The sequence below is a fragment of the Triticum aestivum genome, chromosome 7B (genome assembly GCF_018294505.1).
Source record: "Triticum aestivum cultivar Chinese Spring chromosome 7B, IWGSC CS RefSeq v2.1, whole genome shotgun sequence".
Classification (NCBI taxonomy): domain Eukaryota; kingdom Viridiplantae; phylum Streptophyta; class Magnoliopsida; order Poales; family Poaceae; genus Triticum; species Triticum aestivum.
Window position 1 is genome coordinate 735246453 of NC_057813.1, and position 8034 is coordinate 735254486.

Sequence of the window (8034 nt, forward strand, 5' to 3'; positions counted from 1 at the left end):
CATGATTTCCAGGACAGGGTTGCCGTACCACTCTGGTGCGGAACGTGTCCTTGTGGACCTACGAAGTTCAGTAGTAACTTGATCCGAAGCACCTTGATCATCATCATTGTTTTCCTCTTCAGTTGGTGTGGGCATCACAGAAACGGTTTCCTGCACTGCGCCACTTTCCCGCTCAAGAGGTAGTACTTCATCGAGTTCTACTTTCCTCCCACTTACTTCTTTCGAGAGAAACTCTTTTTCCAGAAAGCATCCGTTCTTGGCAACAAAGATTTTGCCCTCGGATCTTGAGTAGAAGGTATAACCGACAGTTTCCTTAGGGTATCCTATGAATACGCATTTTTCCGACTTGGGTTCGAGCTTTTCGGGTTGAAGTTTCTTGACATAAGCATCGCATCCCCAAACTTTTAGAAACGACAGCTTAGGTTTCTTTCCAAACCATAATTCATACGGTGTCGTCTCAACGGATTTAGACGGTGCCCTATTTAAAGTGAATGTAGCTGTCTCTAGAGCGTATCCCCAAAATGATAGCGGTAAATCGGTAAGAGACATCATAGACCGCACCATATCCAATAGAGTGCGATTACGACGTTCGGACACACCGTTTCGCTGAGGTGTTCCAGGCGGCGTGAGTTGTGAAACGATTCCACATTTCCTTAAGTGTGTACCAAATTTGTGACTTAAGTATTCTCCTCCACGATCTGATCGTAAGAATTTTATCTTTCGGTCACGTTGATTCTCTACCTCATTCTAAAATTCCTTGAACTTTTCAAAAGTCTCAGACTTGTGTTTCATTAAGTAGACATACCCATATCTACTTAAGTCATCAGTGAGAGTGAGAACATAACGATATCCTCCGCGAGCCTCAACGCTCATTGGACCGCACACATCGGTATGTATGATTTCCAACAAGTTGGTTGCTCGCTCCATTGTTCCGGAGAACGGAGTCTTGGTCATTTTGCCCAAGAGGCATGGTTCGCACGTGTCAAACGATTCATAATCAAGAGACTCTAAAAGTCCATCGGCATGGAGCTTCTTCATGCGCTTGACACCAATGTGACCAAGGCGGCAGTGCCACAAGTATGTGGGACTATCGTTATCAACTTTAAATCTTTTGGCATCTACACTATGAACATGTGTAATATTACGCTCGAGATTCATTAAGAATAAACCATTGACCATCGGAGCATGACCATAAAACATATCTCTCATATAAATCGAACAACCATTATTCTCAGACTTAAATGAGTAGCCATCTCGTATTAAATGAGATCCAGATACAATGTTCATGCTAAAACTTGGCACTAAATAACAATTATTAAGGTTCAAAACTAATCCTTCCCGACGGCGATCACATCGACTCTGGAACCATTCCCGACGCGCATCGTCACCTCGTCCTTCGCCAGTCTCCGTTTATTCCGCAGCTCCTGCTGTGAGTTACAAATATGAGCAACGGCACCGGTATCAAATACCCAGGAGTTACTACGAGTACTGGTAAGGTACACATCAATCACATGTATATCAAATATACCTTTGGTGTTGCCGGCCTTCTTATCCGCTAAGTATTTGGGGCAGTTCCGCTTCCAGTGACCCTTCCCCTTGCAATAAAAGCACTCAGTCTCAGGCTTAGGTCCATTCTTTGACTTCTTCCCGGCAACAGGCTTACCGGGCGCGGCAACATCTTTGCCGTCCTTCTTGAAGTTCTTCTTACCCTTGCCCTTCTTGAACTTAGTGGTCTTATTGACCATCAACACTTGATGTTCTTTCTTGATTTCAGCCTCTGCTGACTTCAGCATCGAGAGCACTTCAGGAATGGTCTTTTCCATCCCCTGCATGTTGTAGTTCATCACAAAGCTCTTGTAGCTTGGTGGGAGCGACTGGAGGATTCTGTCAATGACCGCCTCATCTGGGAGGTTAATGTTCAGCTGGGTCATACGGTTGTGCAACCCAGACATCTTCAGGATGTGCTCACTGACAGAACTGTTTTCCTCCATCTTACAACTGTAGAACTTGTCGGAGACATCATATCTCTCGACCCGGGCATGAGCTTGAAAAACTAGTTTCAGCTCTTCGAACATCTCATATGCTCCGTGGTGCTCAAAACGCTTTTGGAGCCCCGGTTCTAAGCTGTAAAGCATGCCGCACTGAACGAGGGAGTAATCATCAGCACGAGACTACCAAGCATTCATAATGTCTTGGTTCTCTGGGACGGGAGCGTCACCTAGCGGTCCTTCTAGGACATATTGTTTCCTGGCAGCTATGAGGATGATCCTCAGGTTCCGGACCCAGTCCGTATAGTTGCTGCCATCATCTTTCAGCTTGGTTTTCTCTAGGAACGCGTTGAAGTTCATGTTGACATTAGCGTTGGCCATTGATCTACAAGACATATTTGCAAAGGTTTTAGACTAAGTTCATGATAATAAAGTTCTAATCAAATTATGAACTCCCACTCAGATTAGACATCCCTTTAGTCATCTAAGTGTTACACGATCCGAGTCGACTAGGCCGTGTCCGATCATCACGTGAGACGGACTAGTCATCGTCGGTGAACATTCTCATGTTGATCGTATCTTCCATACAACTCGTGTTCGACCTTTCGGTCTCCGTGTTCCGAGGCCATGTCTGCACATTCTAGGCTCGTCAAGTTAACCCTAAGTGTTTTCGCTGTGTAAAACTGTCTTACACCCGTTGTATGTGAACGTAAGAATCCATCACACCCGATCATCACATGGTGCTTAGAAGCGACGAACTGTAGCAACGGTGCACAGTTAGGGGAGAACACTTCTTGAAATTTTATAAGGGATCATCTTATTTACTACCGTCGTCCTAAGTAAACAAGATGCATAAACATAATAAACATCACATGCAATTATATAGTTGTGACATGATATGGCCAATATCATATAGCTCCATTGATCTTCATCTTCGGGGCTCCATGATCATCTTGTCACCGGCTTGACACCGTGATCTCCATCATCATGATCTCCATCATCGTGTCTTCATGAAGTTGTCACGCCAACGACTACTTCTACTTCTATGACTAACGTTTAGCAATAAAGTAAAGTAGTTTACATGGCGTTATTCAATGACACGCAGGTCATACAAAAAATAAAGACAACTCCTATGGCTCCTGCCGGTTGTCATACTCATCGACATGCAAGTCGTGAATCCTATTACAAAGAACATGATCTCATACATCACAATTCATCATTCATCACAACTTCTGGCCATATCACATCACATTATCAATCGCTGCAAAAACAAGTTAGACGTCCTCTAATTGTTGTTGCATCTTTTACGTGGCTGCAATTGGGTTCTAGCAAGAATGTTTTCTTACCTACGAATCACCACAACGTGATTTTGTCAACTTCTATTTACCCTTCATAAGGGCCCTGTTCATCGATTCCGCTCCAAGTAAAGTGGGAGAGACAGACACCCGCCAGCCACCTTATGCAACTAGTGCATGTCAGTCGGTGGAACCGGTCTCACGTAAGAGTACGTGTAAGGTTGGTCCGGGCCGCTTCATCCCACAATACCGTTGAGCAAGAAAAGACTAGTAGAGGCAAGTAAGATGACAAAATCCACGCCCACAACAAAATTGTGTTCTACTCGTGCAAAGAGAACTACGCATAGACCTAGCTCATGATGCCACTGTTGGGGAACGTTGCAGAAAATTAAAAATTTTCCTACGGTTTCACCAAGATCCATCTATGAGTTCATCTAAGCAACGAGTCAGGGAGAGAGTTTGCATCTACATACCACTTGTAGATCGCGTGCGGAAGCTTGCAAGGTGATGATGTAGTCGTACTCGACGTGATTCGAATCACCGATGACCAAGTGCTGAACGGACAGCACCTCCGCGTTCAACACACGTACGGGACGGGAGACGTCTCCTCCTTCTTGATCCAGCAAGGGGAATGAGAGGTTGAGGAAGACAGCTCCACCGGCAGCACGACGGCGTGGTGATGGTGGAGAGGCAGTACTCCGACAGGGCTTCGCCAAGCACACAACGGAGGAGGAGAGGTGTTGGGGAGGGGAGGGCTGCGCCTTGGAGGGTGGTGCGGCTGCCCTCCCCCCACCCCTCTATTTATAGGGGGAAGGGAGAAGGGGGCCGGCCCCCTAGAACCCATCTAGGGGGGGTGCGGCGGCCAAGGGGAGAGGGGGAGAGGGTGGCTTGCCCCCCAAGTCAAGGGGGCGCCCCCTCTAGGGTTCCCCCCTCAACCCTAGGCGCATGGGCCCAAGGGAGGGGGTGCGGCCAGCCCACCAGGGGCTGGCTCCCTGCCCCACGCAGCCCATGTGGCCCCCCGGGAGGGGTGGCCCCTCCCGGTGGACCCCCGGAACCCTTCCGGTGGCCCCGGTACAATACCGGTATGACCCCGAAACTTCCCGGTGTCCGTTTGACAACTTCCCATATATAAATCTTTACCTCCGGACCCTTCAAGAGCTCCTCGTGACATCCAGGATCCCATCCGTGACTCCGAACAACATTTGGTAGTCACATACTAGTCTTCCTAATAACCCTAGCGTCACCGAACCTTAAGTGTGTAGACCCTACGGGTTCGGGAGACATACAGACATGACCGAGACGCTCTCAGATCAATAACCAACAGCGGGATCTGGATACCCATGATGGCTCCCACATGCTCCTCGATGTTGTCATCGGATGAACCACGATGTCGAGGATTCGATCAAACCCTGTATACAATTCCCTTTGTCAATCGGTACGTTACTTGCCCGAGACTCGATCGTCGGTATCCCAATACCTTGTTCAGTCTCGTTACCGGCAAGTCACTTTACTCGTACCGTAATGCATGATCCTGTGTCCAACACCTTGGTCACATTGAGCTCATTATGATGATGCATTACCGAGTGGGCCCAGAGATACCTCTCCGTCATACGGAGTGACAAATCCCAGTCTCGATCCGTGTCAACCCAACAAATACTTTCGGAGATACCTGTAATGCACCTTTATAGTCACCCAGTTACGTTGTGACGTTTGATACACCCAAGGCACTCTTACGGTATCCGGGAGTTACACGATCTCATGGTCGAAGGAAGACATACTTGACATTGGCAAAGCTCTAGCAAACCGAACTACACGATCTAATATGCTATGCTTAGGATTGGGTCTTGTCCATCACATCATTCTCCTAATGATGTGATCCCGTTATCAACGACATCCAATGTCCATAGTCAGGAAACCATGACTATCTGTTGATCACAACGAGCTAGTCAACTAGAGGCTTACCAGGGACATATTGTGGTCTAAGTATTCACACGTGTATTACGATTTCCGGATAATACAGTTATAGCATGAATAAAAGACATTTATCATGAACATTGAAATATAATAATACTTTTATTATTGCCTCTAGGGCATATTTCCAACAGGGTTTCCCCTTGAACTTTCCTGGGGTCACGGCCAAGGCCTCTCCGGGAGCCGCTGGCTCGACTTTGCGTTTCTGCTTCCGACTGGAATTTCCTCCGCCGGCCTCATTGGCGGCCGATTTATATTTACCACTCCGGAGCCGATCCTCTTCTTCACCATTTGCATACTTGGTGGCAATCTCCATCATCCGACTCAGGGTCATATCTCCGGTTGGACCAAATTTCAAACTCAATTCTCTGTTCTTGACACCTTCCTTGAAGGCACAGACTGCCTGGTGATCAGATACATTCTCGACTGTGTGGTGCAAAGTGATCCACCTCTGGATATAATCTCTCAAAGTTTCACTCGACTTTTGCACACACGACTGCAACTCCGTCAAACCTGCTGGTCGTTTGCAAGTTCCTTCAAATGTCCTGACAAACACACGGGCAAGATCTTCCCAAGTGTAAATACTGCTGGGTGCTAACTGATTCAACCACGCCCTGGCTGAACCCTCCAACATAAGAGGCAAATGCTTCATGGCTACCTCATCGTTGCCACCGCCGATCTGAACCGCCACTCGGTAATCTTCAAGCCAAGTGTCGGGCTTGGATTCTCCAGTGAACTTGCTGACTCCAGTCGCCAACCTGAAGTTGGGAGGAATCACTGCGGCTCTGATGGCTCTGCTGAAACACTCTGGTCCCGAGACATGAACTCTGCTGCTGGAAGGAACATCTCTATCACGGACATCTCGGTGAGCTCTGTTCCTGTCGACCAAACCTTGAACGATAATAGATCTCGCATCAAAGCCTGGTTCCCTGGGGTCGACTGGAACTCTCCGCCCAGCACTGTTTTGGCGTCTGTCGTCCTGCTGCCGAGGAGCGTATGATCCACCCCTTGGGGGAGGAGAGGGCACTCGACACCGATCGCTGCGATCGAATTGGTGCTCATACTGCTCGCGGCCCTTATATTGATCATCACGCCGGCCCCCACGTTCCTCACGCCTCGGGGGCAATCTTGGACTATGGGCCGACTGGACTGAATTCGCAGTGACGGATCGGCTATGAACCCTATTCCGCGACTGGGATACAACTGAGTTTTGATCTCCTGCCGCCCGGAGCAAATCCCTGATTTGCTGCAAACCTCTACCCGCCTCCGACTGGGAAGGCTGAATTGACTCCGCTATACGGGCGGCAGCTGCTAAATTCTGAATCGGAGTTCGATACACCTAAGTTGACGGTTGAAAGAGCTGGCGTCGACTGGATTCTGGAACCCTTGATCGCGTACGCTCGTCGAGTGCTCCCTGAAGATTCTCCAGTCGAGTGCGCTCAGCCAGGTTGGCCAAGCGCGCATGCTCCAAGGCGCGAGCCTCGGGAGTTTCCCCAACGATAGGAGTGTGAAGTGCATCCATGTTCCGACGGCGAAGCTCCTCCCTCTGGAGTGAAGTGAGGGGCTCGGGCAAGTACTCTTCATGGGCTTGCTCCGGATCGTCTCCACCGCCACCTCGGTTGGTGCGGGTGAATCCAGGGGGACTGCATGGTCCATCGACCATCAGAACCTCTGCCGCCGGGTCACTGCTATCGCATTCAGACACAGTCTCTATGGAGCCAGTCGACAGGTCGAACAGGCCATAAAGAGATTCGTCGGGCTTGATCGCCGCGACTTGGGGGATGGCCGACTGGCGGGCCACCGCATGCATCACCCACCGCTGAAGCCTCGACCGACCGGAACGCTTGCGCTGGTGGGAGACTGGGAGTGAAGACAGTGCAGGAGCCGGCCTATACTGGGTCGACGGTTGCCGCAGGAGGACGCCGCGGACACACGCGCGAAAGTGCGTCGCCCCGCGGACGGGGAGCGCGTCCACGTCGAGTGGAGCCTCCTGAAGCCAAGCGGAGTCGTCGGCGACGAACGTGAGCGCACCGAGACGGATCTCGTGGCCGTCGACCAGAACTCCACCTGAAACCATGATGCCGGAGATCGAAAGAATCCCAACTTCTCCAACAAATTGCTAGAACACCGGCCCTAAGGTGGGCGCCAACTGTCGTGGTTCTAAGTATGACAGTAGAATGGGGGTAGGTATGGAGAGGCAAGATCCTAGCTATGGAGTAGTTGTATACGCAAGGGATTTACGAGTTCAGGCCCTTCTCGGAGGAAGTAATAGCCCTACGTCTCGGAGCCCGGAGGCGGTCGACTGGATTATATGCGTATGTGTTACAGGGGTGCGAACCCTTCTACCTGTGGAGGGGGTGGCTTATATAGAGTGCGCCAGGACCCCAGCCAGCCCACGTAGGAGAGGGTTTAAGGTGCGTTAAGGCCAGGCATTACTGGTAATGCCTTACATAAAGTATCATTATGACCATAAAGGCTATTTAACTACAGACCGTTTGGACACCGAGTGGCTGATAGATATGTAGCCAGTAGCGTCTGATAGATATACGAAAACTTGTTGTTCGACCAATCTATCGGAGAAGGAGAGGTCGATCACTTCTCTGTGTTCATAACGATCTTTTGTACTTAATGGTTTCCTTCATTTGCTTACTAGCTAGCTAGCGTGTCGAGTCCTCTCTATACGTAGCGTCGACCAAGCACAGAGATAAGAGAGGAAACTCCTCTCTATTAGCTAGCTAACACAATATATCAAACCCTAAATTAACCCTACAAAACCCCAC